This window comes from Bos grunniens, chromosome 12 (assembly GCF_055505025.1).
Source record: "Bos grunniens cultivar Pamir isolate PY7600 chromosome 12, Bosgru_T2T1.0, whole genome shotgun sequence".
Classification (NCBI taxonomy): domain Eukaryota; kingdom Metazoa; phylum Chordata; class Mammalia; order Artiodactyla; family Bovidae; genus Bos; species Bos grunniens.
The window spans coordinates 87,438,554-87,456,250 of NC_141176.1; the positions used below are offsets into that span (position 1 = coordinate 87,438,554).

The 17,697-nt window shown below is 42.1% G+C and overlaps 1 long non-coding RNA gene across 5 annotated transcripts in view; it reads right to left on the bottom strand.

Annotated features, from left to right (window-relative positions):
• The window catches only part of LOC147362041 (uncharacterized), a 260,259-nt gene that overhangs the window by 19,867 nt on the left and 222,695 nt on the right, over positions 1–17,697 (bottom strand). For 2 of the 5 annotated variants that reach the window (XR_015137731.1, XR_015137732.1), the window contains one exon: positions 14,330–14,436. The exons of the other annotated variants lie outside the window; for them this stretch is intronic. This is a non-coding gene — a long non-coding RNA (uncharacterized LOC147362041). The remainder of the gene's footprint in view (positions 1–14,329; positions 14,437–17,697) is intronic. 5 annotated transcript variants of the gene reach the window in all.

Sequence of the window (17,697 nt, forward strand, 5' to 3'; positions counted from 1 at the left end):
CCTACTGGGCCCCAGGGTCCATTGGTGCAAAGAAAGCATCTGCTTGCTGTCCCCTGAATCCCATGTATTGGCACAGCCCTGGCAAAAGGAGGTGCCCTTCAGTGCTCATGGACAGACAATTGGGAGGACAGCTATCTAAACTAATTCACAGCAGGAAGAACGCCAGCCAATAAGGGCTCCTGAGGCAGCTCAAAGATAAAGAATTCGCCTGCTAATGTAGCAAATATAGAAGTGGGTTTGATCCTTGGGTTGGGAAGATGCCCTGGAAGAGGAAATGGCAACCCACTCCAATATTCTTGCCTAGAGAATCTCACAGACAGAGGAGCCTGGCGGGCTACAGCCATAGGGTTGCACAGAGTCAGATGCAGCTGAGCTCAATGCAAGACAGCACAAAGTGCAGAAGTGCAGATGACCCTCTGTCGGTTGAATTATAGGTAGGACGGTGTGGAAAACCTTTTCATATGTGGATAAACCCAAAGTGACATTTGTCTAAATTATCCCTCAGTAAAGAAAGTCGCCTAGTATATGGCCTTAGCCAAGTGTCTCATGTTACTTTTTCAGTCATTTTATTTTGAACTACAAAATACTGTTTGGGGGAAGACATATGGCCTGAAAGAACCTCAGTCAACACTGGCTCAGAATGCTTACAGAGGTCACCCAAAGTTACAGGGGGAAAAAGGGACAAGGAAATCAAATACACATTTATGGTTTTTTCCCCTTGGGGATGAGCTCATAGTTTCAAGTGTTGGATATCATTATAAATAAGAATTTTAATGTATGTTGAAAAGCAAGACAGTAAACAATTGTACTCACATTGTGGAGCATTTGAATTTACACTTACAGAACAAAATAAAATGAATGACAACACTCTCAATGCTATGTAAATCTGCACTTGGGGCTTGATATAAAATCTTCAGTAATAGTGTCATATTATTGTTTTTTTTTATTTTATTTTATTTTTAAACTTTACATAATTGTATTAGTTTTGCCAAATATCAAAATGAATCCACCACAGGTATACATGTGTTCCCCATCCTGAACCCTCCTCCCTCCTGCCTCCCCATACCATCCCTCTGGGTCGTCCCAGTGCACTAGCCCCAAGCTTCCAGTATCGTGCATCGAACCTGGACTGGCAAATCGTTTCTTACATGATATTTTACATGTTTCAGTGTCATTCTCCCAAATCTTCCCACCCTCTCCCTCTCCCACAGAGTCCATAAGACTGTTCTATACATCAGTGTCTCTTTTGCTGTCTCGTACACCGGGTTATTGTTACCATCTTTCTAAATTCCATATATATGCATTAGTATACTGTATTGATGTTTTTCTTTCTGGCTTACTTCACTCTGTATAATAGGCTCCAGTTTCATCCACCTCATTAGAACTGATTCAAACGTATTATTTTTAATGGCTGAGTAATACTCCATTGTGTATATGTACCATAGCTTTCTTATCCATTCATCTGCTGATGGACATCTAGGTTGCTTCCATGTCCTGGCTATTATAAACAGTGCTGCGATGAACATTGGGGTACACGTGTCTCTTTCCCTTCTGGTTTCCTCAGTGTGTATGCCTAGCAATGGGATTGCTAGATCATAAGGCAGTTCTATTTCCAGTTTTTTAAGGAATCTCCACACTGTTCTCCATAGTGGCTGTACTAGTTTGCATTCCCACCAACAGTGTAAGAGGGTTCCCTTTTCTCCACACCCTCTCCAGCATTTATTATTTGTAGACTTTTAGAACCCAGCCATTCTGACTGGTGTGAAATGGTACCTCATAGTGGTTTTGATTTGCATTTCTCTGATAATGAGTGATGTTGAGCATCTTTTCATGTGTTTGTTAGCCATCTGTATGTCTTCTTTGGAGAAATGTCTATTTAGTTCTTTGGCCCATTTTTTGATTGGGTCACTTATTTTTCTGGAGTTGAGCTGTAGGAGTTGCTTGTATATTCTTGAGATTAGTTGTTTGTCAGTTGCTTCATTTGCTATTATATTATTGTTGTGCTTAGTCTCTAAGTCATGTCCCACTCTTAGTCATCCCATGAACTGTAGCCCACCAACTTCCCTGTCCATGGGATTGCCCAGGCAAGAATACTGGAGTGGGTTGACATTTCCTTCTCCAGGGCATCTTCCTGACCCAGCGATCGAACTCTAGTCTCTTGCATTGGTAGGTGGATTCTTTAACACTGACCCACCAGGGAAGCCCACAGTAGCCTCATATTCGGATCCCCAAAGGGACTGTTCCTCATATAACTTCAATGAAAGTTAAAAAGATGTGCTATAGAGGGCAGAGGGCAGTTGACTCAAAGAAAGAATACATGGATAACAAACTCACTGGTACCTAGGATGTGAGTACAGAGTTTGCCTTAAATTCTTTACTGTAAATGATAGTATGAAAAGTCAGTTGATAGCTACATGGATAAATCATGATACATGACTCTACTTTGATAACTCATGATAAATGAGTAAGTAGATAATTAATCCAAATATATCAATATAATGGTTTATAATTCATCATATATAATCATAACACAATTTATAAAAGATGACCTCATATAATGATATATAATATACATAATGATCAATATAGAAAATATATGAGACTAAAATTTAATTTATATAATGCTCATACATTCCTATTGACCTAATCAGTTTTTTGATCTTTTGTCATTTGCGGGGCAAGATCATTGCATATTTTTATGTTGGTCTCCACCTGACATTTGCCAAAATATGCAATTTATTCTTCTTCTTCCCCTGCCCTCTGCTCCCCCTCCCACCCTCAGCAGAGTTAAGCAGACGAATCTCAACCACTCGTAAAAATGGTACCTTGACTGAAATGAAGTCTGCATCAGATCCCAGTGTCGTACCCCTGGGTGTGGATACGGAGGTAAGAGATGAAAAGGAAAGAAACCCGATGCACTTGTTTGTAAGGAACAAAAGCTGAATGTGATCTTTCCACTTCTCTTCCTCTTCACTCCATTCTCAACCTGGAAATACTGAATTCCAGCTATAAAACTATTGCTGATTATATTTATCACATTTATTTATGTCTACCTGAACAAGAATCCTTTTACAAACAACAATAGCTTTGCAAAAATAACATTAGTGTCGGATTAACTTTGTCACATGCTTTATTAAATTACATCACTAAGATCTCGCCATGTACCTTCCATTATTTTAGTGATTCAGGCCCCAGGATGACAGACCCATAAATGGAAGTGAGAAAAAAATCTAAAGCAGAAAAGAGAACACAGCCTCCGACAGTCATAAAAAATTAGCTCTATAAAAGTGAATATATAAAAAATTGTAAACATAGTTATTTAAGTTAAGGAGGATGTTATCACTTTTTCCATTTTCTATCTAATGATGTACTTCTATTGGTGGCCTCAGTTATGCTTACAAAAAAACAAAACATTGTACAACATCTGTTGTGTAGGTGTATTCCAGAGGTTCTATCTATAACTGCCAAAACTATGAATACATCATATTCACAGAGGATTTCTTTATGTAGAACATTTTCTTCCTTTCTTTTTAATCTTTAGGCGTAGCTTTGGGGGAAAAAAAAGATGTTTAGCAGTGCTTATTGAATTCATATATATTTTATGATGAATAAAAACACAATTTAAGAGTTCTTATTGCTAATACATTATTTTTAGTAATGTATCATCTGGTAAGGATTTCCCTGGTGGCTCAGATGGTAAAGAGTCTGCCTGCAATACAGGAAACCCAGGTCCGATCCCTGGGTCAGGAAGATCCCCTAGAGAAGAGAGTGACAACCCACTCTAGTATTCATGCCTGAGAAATTCCACAGACAGATGAGCCTGGTGGGCTACGGCCCATGGGGTCCATAAGGGTCAGACACGACTGAGCGACTCACACACACACACACACACACAATGTGGTAAACATTCACGCTGATGGAGGGATATCTGTAGAGTATCTATTTTTAGTTCTGGCATAGCTGTTTTCTAAATCTAAGGTCATCTAGGAGAAGAATGGGTAAGAAATGTCCACATGCTGTGTGTTCCTTCTCTGCTGGGCATCATGTAAAATGCATCCCCAGCAAAAATTTCCTCCTTCACTATGTTTTAACTTGAGTCTGTCTTTCTCGATACCTGTGTGAGGAAGCAACATGGAGTATCTGGCTACATGTTCTAGATTTCCACATCAGTCTTGGTGTGTTCCTCGGCAATGGTGAGCATCAAGGCAAGGAGACTAACGGCATCTGAGTTCACAGAGACTTAATTTCTGCCAGGTGGGAGATCCACCTGCTCAGGCACCCCTGAGGGAGATACACACCCCTTTCTCAGCTTCAATAACTATAAATTCTTGTGATATTAGCTGTCATTTCTAACCAATGGGACTCCAGTTATGGTCTCATTTCTGGGAATATAGTTTTCTTTCATTTACAAGGCTGTTTCACCTTCACAGGAAGCCCACCTGACTGGGCAAGAGTCAGTCTGAGCCTGGTTACCTGGGTTTGAGGCTGGTCTCTCCTGTTTTTCCTTCTCGCCTAGGATGGTCATTTCATGGGTCTCTGTCTCAGCTTCGGCAGATGTAAAATAAGGAGGATAACAGTTGTTGCCCCAGAGGACTATATAGACAATGAGTTAATATGTAACCACTTAGAATGATTTCTGACATGTAGTGAGTGTGCTGTGACTTAGCCTAACAATTATTAGAGGAATTATTGAAAATGAAAGGCAAGCAGTTGCCTCTGTTTTCCAGGAAGGTGCCGTGAGGTGCTCACACAGCTCTGGTGTTGAGTGAGCTGCAGGCTGTGTGCCAGCATTTCCAGTCCTTTCTTGATCAAAGGCTACTGAACACACCAAGCATCTGGCTCTGTGCTAGTGACAAGGACCAAGTTGGAGTCAGCCAGCGTCTCTAAGCTTCCAGAGCTGGTAGGAGTGTTCTGGGGGTGAGGGGGAAGCTCACATACCCAGGGAGATAAATGGTGGTACAGTGCATTAGGTAATCATCTTTGCAAGGTGAAAATATGTGGAGAATTCCAATGAAGATCATCCTGGTGAGACCCCAGCTAGAACTCGAGGATCAGTGTGTGCTCAGTGGCTCGGCTGTGTCTGAATCTTTGTGACACCTGGACTGTAGCCCACCAGGTTCCTCTGTTCATGGGATTTTCCAGGCAAGAATGCTGGAGTGGGTTGCCGTGTCTAGAATCAGTGCGGCTTAGTTTAAATGCCAGATCACCTAATTGCAAAGCTTAGGAGCAAAAATAAATCCCCTTATCCTTAAAGTCTCCACTTCCTCTCTCCAAACTGTGGGAGATAAAGCCCTGACTTCACAGGGCTGACATGCCCATATTATTTATCACAATAACAGCTCATCTTGATAGAACCTTATGAGTGAGGCACTGTGCTGAAGGCCTAAGGTAGGTACCAAGAACTGTACCTCGAATGCTGAGGATAATACTTGATATATCAGGAAATGTCCAAAAACAACCATTAGCCTTTGCTTTATTGCCTTTAAATCCACATCTGAACCTGAGGGACAATCACTTTCCAGTGGTGACTTGCTCACCGTAGACTTGAGCTTCCTATCCCATTTCCTACAGAGCCGGGCTGAGTCTATTAGCAGATCAAGATGAGACAGAGGAAGATGTCTTTTGTCTGGGGAGGTTTCCATTCTGTGCGGAGTGACTGGGTGCTTGAAGAATGGGGCTGACTCCTTACTTCTGAAAGGTCGTAGTAACCTTCAGAAGCACGTAACGGAATCTGAATCCCTAGCAGGTTGAAGGGTGGATAGCACCACTGTTCACAGCCCACTTTGTCTCTGCAGCCAAGAGACAAATGAGAACACAGTGGTCTCCATCCAGTAATGGTGTAATCCCAGAGGATTAGCACATCAGGCTGCTTCTAACCCATCTTCCTTGGTACTTGGCTAGTATTAGGAAACACAGTTCTACACTAATTTTGCTTAAAAACAAATTCACGTCAAAGTCATGTTCAGAAGGCAAATCAGAGGATGGCATGAAACAGGGTCAGAATTTGTAGCACTCAGGAAGCAAGAGAAGGGAATTTTCTTTAGTCTTCTAAGACTGATGACAAGCCAGCTAAAAGTTTTAAGCGTGAGAGAGTCGTGGTATATTCCATGTGGTTTTCAAAGTTCATTCGGCTGTTACACTGAGTACAGAGGAGGGGTAAGAGCTGAGTGAAAGACAAGAGGCTGTGTGAATAGTCCAGGCAAGATACAGAAATGCCTGGCATGATGTTGTCGTTTAGTCCCTAAGTTGTGTCCGACTCTTTAGTGATGCCATGGATGGCAGCCTGCCAGACTCTTCAGTCCATGGGATTTCCTAGGCAAGAACACTGGAGTGGGTTGCCATTTTCTCATCCAGAGGATTCTTCCTGACCCAGGGATTGGACCCATACCTCTTGCATCTCTTGCACTGGCAGGCAGATTCCTTACCACTGCACCACCGAAAAAGGTGTAAGAGGCAACAGAAGAGAAGAATGAAATAAAAATGCATCAGAGGTAGAATGAAATACAAGAGGATGCAATGTTGTGGAAGATCAGAGTAGGCAGGTAGGGGCAGTCACTTTTTGAGTATGTTGCTGAGAGTTTACTGAAGAAAAACTCAAAGGCCAATGAACGTGGACACATCTGGACACCTCAATAAGACCAGCGGTGGAAGTGAAGGACCATGTTCAGAGGTAGAGGAACAAGAGGAATGACTAGAGGCAGGGATTTCAGGATGCTTTGTTAAGGAAACACATACAGAATTGGATCGGGATTTCAAAAGAACAAGAGGTGTCCTTCATTTTATTTCACTTTTTAAAGACTGGAGATACTGGATCTTGTTTCTGGAATGATGAGGATAATCTGCTGGAGAGGAAGAAGTTAGAGATGCAGCAGAAGAGGAAATTCCTCTGTGCAAAGAAAATGCTACGAGAAGGCAATATGGGATAAGAACTCTAGAATAAGAGGAGTAATTGGCCTCTGGTACAATTACAATAGAACTGAGGGTAAGAAAATAATTTTGGAAGAAGATAGGCTGGTAGTTTTGGTGATCCAGTGATGAGAACATTTCTAAGGGTGCTTTAAACTGTCTTTCCTACATAAGTGACTAATTAGAGAAAGGTAGAATTTTTCTGTGCACGGACTGCCCCATGAGGCATCTCTAGGTATCCCTACAAATCTGAGTGCTGGGCTCCCTTCCAGCAGGCATGGTGTCCTGTTCAAGTTCCATTCCCCAGCCAGGGACCCTCAGATTCAGAGGAGCTGGTATTGCTAGCAGTGTCTTGATCAGAGAACCTGAGAGCAGTATGTTTGCTCCCCAGTTATAATTGCCCTTGGACAGTGGCAGGGTGAGGCAGCTCCCCTCCAGGAGCCTCTAGTCCCAGTGCCTTTAGGGCTCACTACAGGATGCCAGGATGCAGGAACCCTTTTTGTTGTTGTTCGGTCACTAAGTCATGTCAGACTCTAAGTCATGTGACCCCATGGACTGCAGCACACCAGGCTTCCCTGTCTTTCACTGTGGCCCAGAGTTTGCTCAGATTCATGTCCATTGAGTCAGTGATGCCATCCAACCATACTATCCTTCTGTCAGCCCCTTCTCCTTCCAACCCCAATCTTTCCCAGCATCAGGGTCTTTTCCAGTGTTTAGTTGGCTCTTCCCATCAGGTGGCCAAAGTATTGGAGCTTCAGCTTCAGCATCAGTCCTTCCAGTGAATATTCAGGGTTGATTTCCTTTAGGATGGACTTGTTGGATCCCCTTACTGTCCAAGGGACTCTCAAGAGTCTTTGCCAGAGCCACAGTTTGAAACAAATGGGAACCTGACACCTGGTTAAATTTTGCCCATGGGTTTCTCAGCCAAGTGCTTGGTCAGTGGCTAGGGTCCATGGCTGGGCCATCCCCAGGACTGGAGACATCCCCAAGGGGTGAGGGTGAGCTAGTTATCAGAATGAACAGTATTCACAGGGCCGCATGGTGGTCGATGGGCCACACTGCCCTTAGGTTAATGGGAGCAAACATCCCCTGGAGGTGACGGTGAGTCACTGTGAGTTCCAGAAGGCTCAGTGTGAGTCACCTATTTCCAGGTGTTCACAAGATCCATAAGTCAGGAAAGCCTGTGATAAAGCAGGTCCCATGAAAGGAAGTGTGGGGTGCTTGCCTCATTTGCCACAAGGCATGACATTCCAGAGTGGGCGGATGGCTCAGATATCCCAAAGTTCAAGGGACACCTGGAGAGAGAAGGCTGCCAGAAATTCTATCATTTGGCGGCTCATAAAGATAGAAACTTTTCTGAACCCCAAGGAGGAGGATGTGTGTGTGTGTGTATGTGTGTGTGTGTGTGTTAGTCGCTCAGTCGTGTCCAACTTTTTGCGGCCCCATGGACTGTATCCGGCCAGGCTCTTGTGTCCATGGGGATTCTCCAGGCAAGAATACTGGAGTGGGTTGCCATGGCCTCTTCAAGAAGGAGGATGGGGAGGTAAAAATGGTCCACTTGGGACCTTTGGGAAGAGCTGGGGGCTGCCTCCCATGGGAGAACCTGAGTAGGAGGAGCTCTGGATCAAGTGAACACAGTCTTGCAGGTAAGTAAAATCTCAGCGTGGGAGACAGGTGTTTATCTAAATCCCTGATCACTGATGTAATGATCTGAATTCAGTAACGGGAAGCAAATGGCCAGAACTCCTTTTTTTCCTGAATCAGTTGCCAGTGACTTCAGAGTCATTCTGGTCTTCTGAGAAGCTTGCTGACTACCTGGATGAGACCCTAAATGCCCCAGAGAACCTCTTTACTGAAGCTACTCAGAAACATGTCTCAGGGTCACGGTTGGATGTAAACTGCAAGTGATGTGAAAAGTGTCAGGAATGGAGCTCTGTTTCCCCAGGGCTCTGGTTTCCTGCCACCAGGAGGAGTCATGCCCACTGACCAGAGGTGTGGTGTGTCAGAGGCTGACTTTCCATGAGAGGCCGAGAGAACCAGCCCCCCTGCATCATCAACATGCCACCCCTGAGTTCCTGCACAAAGCGCTGTTTGCTGTCGTTCCTCCTCTGTCCACACAACAGATGGACTGAAACACACCAACCCTGTTCTCAGCGTGTGTACATTGTGCAGATCAAATGCATGCTCACTGAATATTCTTATCACAATTTGTGACCCACCTTTACTTTCGTGTATACATGTATGGATGTACCTGTGTACGCATGGATTCACTTATTTAGTGCTTAATGGAACTGAATTAACATTTAAAGTTTTAATATAATTTTTTAATTTTAATTTTTCATTTAAGTATAGTTGATTTTCATTGTTTCAGGGTTACAACAGTGCCATACATGTACATATATGCATTCTTTTCAATATTCTTTTCCAGTATAGATTATCACGAGATACTGAATACGGCTCCCTATGCTGCACAGTAAGTCTTTGTTGTCTGTTTGTTTTATTTTGTGTATGTTACTTCCAAATCACAAATTTATCTCCCCACATCTTTTCCCCTTTAGTAACATATATTTAATTCTCACTAAATGTTTTGATAACACACTGGAAGATAAGTCCTCTGTGATGATACATGACTAAAAGCATTGTGTGTGTGTGTGTGTCGCTCAGTCATGTCTGACTCTTTGCAACCACATGGACTGCGGCCCGACAGGCTCCTCTGTCCATGGAATTCTCCAGGCAAGATACTGGGATAGGGCATAATTTCCTTCTCCAGGGTATCCTCCCAACCCAGGGATCGAACCTGGGGGTCCTGCATTGCAGGCAGATTCTTTACAGTCTGAGCCACCAGGGAAGCCCCAAAAGCATTATACTGTTTTGAAAGAGACCCAAGCCAGCAGATGGAAACCCACAAATTTGCTTCCGGAGGTCCATGACCTAACTGTTGCTTCAGGGCAAGCACTGGGCCTGGGGCTCCTTCACAGCAGTTGCTGGTGCCAGGGCTTGCCTGCCCTGGATGGGGCACAGAGGCAATTGGCACGCCATAGTCATCAGCTTGGGCGTTCCCCAGCAGTGAGGTGTGCTGCAGCCTTTGTGCTGCCGTGATTCACTTTGATTTCATGTTGTCATGTTTTCCTAACAGTGCGCCATCGGTTTAGATTGCTTTACATCACTGAAGAGTTCAGGATTCCTGTCTTTGGAAATAGGTTGCAGACAGGTCACATCATGTTGATATTTTTCTTCTGAAAGTCAGTGAATGATTGTTTCCAGTTTTAGTCCCAAGAGTAAACACAGATTCCATCTGAGTGTACAGGAAAAGAAAAAACTGCTCAGAGAGAGAGAGAGAGAGAGAGTGAATTGAGAAAGATTGGTGATAGAGTGTACGTGGATTAGACATGGAATATATTTTTATTTCACTCATTTTGGGTAACTAGGTGGACAATACTGCTTCTTCATTCAGGAGTAATCTTTACTACTAAAGTACAGTCATCATAATGAGTTGTTGTTGTTTAGTTACTAAGTCGTGTGCAACTCTTTTGTGATCCAATGGACTGTAGCCTGCCAGGCTCTTCTGTCCATGGGATTTCCCAGGCAAGAATACCTCAGTGAGTTGCCATTTCCTTCTCCAGGGGATCTTCCCAATCCAGGGGCTGAACTTGCGTCTCCTGTGTCTCCTGCATTGGCAGGCACATTCTTTACCTGTTAAGCCATCAGGGAAGCCATAGAATAGTGCCTTGAATTGTATTAAATTTTATTAGTATTGTACAGTGAGTTTGCTCCAGCCTGAAGCTAGCTTGCTACTGACTAGGGTAGAAAGATTACTTAGAGCAGAGAATCAGAACAACTGTTAATTAGGATGAAAGTGGATTTAAAAAAATACTATCTCCATTAAAACCGTTAAGCAAATCCATCAAACGGCCTTTGGATACAGTGCTAATAAAAAACAAAATCTTATGAATCCTCCACTTTTGATGTTGATTTCTTCAACTTTTGAAATGACCTGTAAACTTTGTCATTTACATTAGCTACCTAAACTACAGTAGGTAGTTCCAAAAGGAACTACCAAAAGGATGGTCAGTCCTAGGAAATAACAAAATGAACAAGTCTGTCATCTTCATTTACTTTTGATAACAAAAATCAAAGTTCTCAATTACAACCTAAATAAACCATGTACAAATGCGGAAAAGTCTACCTGGAGGTAGGTTTTCTTGTACATAACTTGACTAACGATAAGTTCAACTATTTTTTTAGAAAGTATTTTGACAAGGTTTATGAATAGCCTAAACTATGTCTACAAATGAAATCCATTCTTTAAATTATGTGGTTGGAGTCAGAGAAAATGTGATATATATATATATAAGAAACCAGATGCAGCAGATGGAAAAGAGTGAGTTACAATCACTCAATTTTCTGAATAAGATCAACTTATTGCTTGCATAGGGATAGATAATTGTTTCCTTATATTGATATAATATCTACTACATTAGTGGGGAAATGACAATAATTATATTTACTTATAATAAATAAAATATAAAGATTTTCTCCAAAAATATTTTAGGAGACAAATTCAGAACTTGCATGTATGGATTTTATTACAATTATGCATTTTCATTTGTGCACTTTGCTGAAAAAGAAATTCAGTGGTTTCTACATCATGATGATAAAAACCATATTTAATAAACTTTCTGAAAATGAAAACATTTAATAAATATCAACCTTTCATGAGTCAATATTCCTATGGAAAAGAAAATTCAAGCATTTTGAAATATTAATCTTGCAATATAAAGAAGAAGTCTTGGCAATTTATTTTCTTCAAGGTCATATATCTTGTATTCATCACTGGTCTACAGGAGTTAGACATCTCATATCAAGGGCCCAGAAATGCACATTCAGGACGTGGACTCATTTTGAAAAGTTGACAAGCTTTCTCCAAAAATTCAAAAGTAGAGGTTTGTTTTGTGTTATATATGAATATGACCATCTAAATGTCATATATATTTATTCATAACATAAAGGAGTATCTTGATTTAGGTTAGATTCTAGGTTGGGTACAATCTTTTTTTCCAGACACAGAAATTTTTCTGGGAGTAAAGTGGTTTTCAAATAGGTGTGTGAATGTTGAAAATATGAAGGATCAGTGCTTCCAAACATTGTATCTTAAGAAAAATGAAATGAAATGAGAAAATACCAATGATATCAACTGGGCTAATTAGAAATTAGTGAGTTTCGAGCAATTGAATCAGGGATTTATGAGAAGACACAAGAGCTTGGGGGTGATTCCTAGGAAAGTGAATAAATACATCATGTGGGACAAGTGCTGGGAGGCTTTCTTCTCTTTGAATCAACAGAACATTGACAATGAAATGGACAGTTAAAAGGCATCAAGTAGGTGTACAAGAATATGAGAAGTGACACTATATTAACTAGAGTTAAAAAGTTTAGCCAGTGCCTTCCACACTCAGAACCTCTTGACACATGATGTTTAATCAGTGATTCAAGAAACAGAGGGTACTGAGGTCAAATATGGGGTTTCCCAGGTGGTGCTAGTGGTAAAGAACCTGCCTGTCAAGGCAAGAGACACAAGAGATGGGTTTGATCCCTGGGTCATGAAGATCCCTGGAGGTGGAAATGTCAACCCAGTCCAGTGTTCTTACCTGGGAAATTCCATGGACAGAGGAGCCTGGTGGGCTATAGTCCATGGGGTCTCAAAGAGTTGGACACGACTGAGCAGCTAACACACAATCTCAGGTAGTAGATGCCACTATGCACCCCCTTTAACATCAAGAAAGTGAGACACAGACTCCTAAGAGTTTTTCCTCTTGGGTAACCAAGCGAAAGTTGGATGTAAAGTAAAAACGTCTGGCACGATATCTCAACCATCACCTCCCAACCCATCTGTACACAGAGATGCTACCTAGTTTATAGTCCTTCTTTCCCGCCTTCCTTTCCTCTTCCCATTTTCCTTCCCATCATCCCCACTCAACCATGGCAGAAGGTGCTTGACTCTCTGAGCTCCAGCTGACTCCAATAGGTGACACAGTAGGCTCTGAATCAAAGTTAGATTAACACCTTAGCATGTCTAGCTATAAAAACAAGAAATTTTCAGTCTGATGAATTATAGAAAAGCACCCTGGAAGGAAAGAAAAAAGCTACTCTTGGAACTTAGAGAACATCAACCCACCCATGAATCTTTCACTTACCAGCCTATTAAACCCACTGATCAGCAAATATTAAACCAATGCTTCCATGCCCCAGCCTATTGTAGACAGATGATGCTTATTTATATTTGGGTAGTTTTGTAAACTTTTTCTCAAGCATGAACAAAATGAGCATATTTTATGTCCTTAAAAGTATCTGACAGCCTGGTTGACCCATGAGAAAATTTGAACTAAGAAGGAAAAATCAGAATCTTAAACATTTGTCCTCACTATCATGAACTTGATAAGAACCTTCTACTTGAAGACTCTTCCGCTCAGTGGTGATATTAACAAATGTGAATATTTTAAATTGTACAATGAAATGTGTCAACATGTGAAAGTTATAAATAATTGAGTGAACTAATACTTTCCAAATGGCCACTGCATAATTACAAATACGTGCATGGTTACAAGATTCATCCAAAATGCCAGATAAATCAATGGATTTTAATGCATTGTCATATGAAGCATCTATTAACATGGTTTTAGTTGCAACTAACCTTTAAAAAGCCACCACTCACCACACATTGATGTAGAATCAAATAAAAATTTCCCCAACTATTTGAAACGACCACTAAAATACTACAAATCTGCTTGAAGCTGAAGTTTCATCATATAATTCAATCAAAACATGTATTGCTGCAGATAGAATGAAAAACAAATGTGAGAATTCAGCTCAGTTTTAATTAAGCCTGACATTAGACAGATCTACAAATATGTAATAGAATTCCATCCTTTTAATTGTTTTTTAGTTCTTTTTCATGAAAATATTTTTTGATATCATATGGGTTTATTGTTATTTTATGTTAATTAATTTATAAACATGTTTCAATTTTCTCAGCTTTAATTTTTAATACGGTAAATATCTGTGAAGTCAGTTCTCAATGATGGTAATGGTATCAGAGAGTTCTGAGACCCAAAAGTGAGGGAACAACTCTTCTGAAGGTCATAACGGAAGGAATTCAGTTGTCTTTACTTTCATCTGAGTAGGTCCTTTTCTAAACACTAATGATGACTTTGTGACCTGTGAAAATGGCCTTGGGATGGTTGGATGGGATTTCTAAGAGAGATGAAAGTTTCTCTTAGCGTCCTATACTAATCAAATTGGGCTTCCCAGTTGGCACTAGTGGTAAAGAACCTGCCTGCAACTCAGGAGATGTAAGAGATGCGGGTTCAATCCCTGGGTTAGGAAGATCCCCTGGAAGAGGGCATAGTAACTCCAATATTCTTACCTGGAGAATCCATGGGCAGAGGAGTCTGGTGGGTATGGTCCACGGGGTCACAAAGGGTTGGACATGACTGAAGTGACTTGGCATGCATGGCACTGATCAAATTCATCCTGCAGACCAATGCCTTGACGTCAGACAACTTACACATTCAAAATCCATCTAGGTGGCAATTTCCCCATAGGTTTTCATTTCACAATTTATGAAGTCATTTTTCTGCTTCATACAGCACAGTCCCATTATCCCCCAAACTTTCTGGATGCTTTTCTCCTCATCAGTGAAAGCAGAGCTAAGAGTAGTTCCTTTCTTCTCCTGGTATAAGACCTCTTACTTACTTTTGTTAAATAGAAATACCTAACATGTCTAAGTGATTCTATACTATCTGTCATCTGTTGGGGGCTTTTCTTCTTTATCATATTTATTCTATTATTCCTTGGCGGGATTTTAAAAACCATGTGAAAAACAGGTTTTGACAATTTGAAATTGATTTTTTCCAGCCACGTTGAGGGACTTTAGAAACAGTCTCGTCCAAGCTCTTTTATTTTCCAGATGTAAAGAAGACTAGAGCTCAGAGATCACATGGCCAATCAGAGACAGAGCTGTGCTCCCGACCAGCAGTTCTGCGCGACCCCACCTCCTCATGCAGAGCACTTTTAATCATGCGCCTTCTCTGAGGATGCTCCTGTGTCAGTGATGCTCTGGCTTCGTTCTAGTTCAAGGCCATGTCTTTCCAGAAACTGTGGAATGGACTTGATGGTTACAGCATGACCTGCCGGAAAACAGTGCTGAAACTCCATCATGATGTAGGCACAATAGCCTTGCAATATGCTATAGTTAATTCATTCACAATTTGCCCCATAACATCAAGTGGATGAGGCCATCCAATCAGATGTCTGTGAAAATGTTCTTTTTTCTCCAAAGATCTGTTTGCCACTGAAGACACATTCAGGATGTCAGTATCTTTATTTTAAGCATCATATAAACTAGTCTTAGCAGTAAATAAAGGAAAAGGGGAGCATTGCAGAGATGCAGTTATCAGGAAGACTGGGGATTCAAGAATGGCACCCCTCTACTCAAACAGAAAAAATTCTTGGCCACAGATGGTTGATTAGAAGGTTAGGGCTAAGAAAAAAAAAAATATCACATAATCAACAACAAAAGCAGTGAGAAAATGAGGGTTGCTGATATTGGGAAAAGCATTCCAACACCAGCTCATCCAAGTAGGAATTGGGTGGACAGCAGAGGAAGAGGCTACAGACAGATAATAGGAGTAAAAAGGATCAGGGACTTATGCCTCCCCCAGGGCCCACAACCACCACCACCATGCCTTTCACCTGCCTTTTGTCTGTAGAAACACTTTAAACAAAGAGTAAGTTTAACCAGAGAAGTGAGAAAATGCAGAAGCAAAGGAAAGCAAACAAGACAAAACTATTAGAGGAGATGGGGGTGACAGAGGATGAGAGGGTTGGATGGCACCACTGGCTCAATGGACATGAGTTTGAGCAAGCTCTGGGAGTTGGTGAAGGACGGGGAAGCCTGGCGTGCTGCAGTCCTTGGGGCTGCAAAGAGTTGGACATGACTGAGCCACTGAACAGCAGAAGTCATTAAGCAAAATCAAGAAGCTTCATTTCCTCCTCATGATCTGTATATAATATTCAGAGCCATATCCTATGCCTATCTTATAGATACTGAAACCCCCATCAGGGGTAGGAAACTATCTACATGATGACCAGACTGTAGTCATGATATAAGCTGCCTCAACTCTGAGAAATGGCCTCAAGGAAATGGGAGCAAATCAACCCTGTACTGAAGACTCATTGTACTGAAAACAGTCAAAATGACACTGATTAGACCACTTATGTCCAGCTTTAAGACTGTCAGAGTTGACTGTGCTGTTTCTGCATGTAGCCACCTTCCTATACCCCCGAAATGCCCCTTGAAAAGCTCTTGCCTATGGATCCCTAGCAGTGGGAGCTGGTCCTCCCACGGCCTGGTGCCCATCTCCACCGCCGCTCACCCACACTGGGCCAGTGGTCCTGACCCATCCCTTCTCCCTCCAAGGTTGCCAGCCTCCGAAATGAAGCAAACTTTCCTTTCCACCAGCCTTGTCTCTCCAGTGTTGGTTTTAGAGCAGCAAGCAGCCAGAACCCACTTTCAGTAACAGGAGTACAGTGAGAAGGAAATTGAAGGGAAGGGCAAATGTCAGCGCAAGGAAAGCAGAAATAAATGCAGAGGAGAGGACTGACCACTGGATTTTACAGGTCTCTAGGAATAGCTGGATAGCAAAAGCTACTTAAGCTTGACAGGCAGAGTTAGCAAAAACTGCTGATCATTCAGACTGGTTACCAATGCTGAGCTGTTTACTGGTGTTTGTAGAGCAATTTTGATAAAGGACATTGAAAAGACTTGGGTTAACCTTATTCATCAGGCTTTCCTGGTGGCTCAGCAATAAAGAATCCTCCTGCCAATGCATGAGAGGCAGATTCGATCCCTGGATCTGGAAGATCCCCTGGAAAGGGAAATATCAACCAGCTCCAGTATTCTGGGAAATCCCAGGGACAGAGGAGCCTGGTGGGCTACAGTCCCTGGGGTTGCAAAGAGTTGGGCACAACTTAGCAACTAAACAACAATAATCTTATGCATCACCCTCTCTTATGTGTATACAATATAGAGAAAGTGTACTATTGCTCACAACCTATCCGCTGCCCCTCCCCGTGTTCCTTGTGAAGTGGAAACTTTGCAGGGCACAGGTTAAGCTCCCCAGTCAGTTCAGAGTAGACAAAAGAGCATGACTTAGTGAAAGATGGGTCAATACTAGCCCAGAGGGATGAGTAGGGGTTTAGATGGGTGCAAGGCTGAGGGAGGGGGAATCCCTGCTCTTAGTTCCTGTGCAGTAAGAGATATTTTGTGCAGAGCGAGCTTCCACGTGGCATGTAGCAGAAGAGTTCCCTGACCAGAACACCTCTGACCCCAGTGTTCCCTCTCTAGCTTCCAGGTCTGGGAGGAAACACTCGTGACTCTGAATCCCTGATTCCTAAGACAAGGAGAGTGGACAGAGTCAGGCAGAAAGAAGCCTGTTGAGAGAGTCGGGGAGGACAAGAATGGTGAACTCCTGCTGAAATGACTGGCCTCTGGACTTGGTTGTGGTTGCTCAGCTTCTGAGTCGTGTCTGACTGTTTGCGACCCCATGGACTGTAGCACACCAGGCTTCCTGTCCTTCACCATCTCCTGGAGTTTGCTTAGTCTCATGCCCGTTGAGTCGGTGATGCCACCCAACCATCTTGTCCTCTGTCGCCCACTTCTTCTCTTGCCCTCAAGCTTCCCAGCATCAAGGTCTTAAAGTGTTATATGTATATATATATATATATATATAT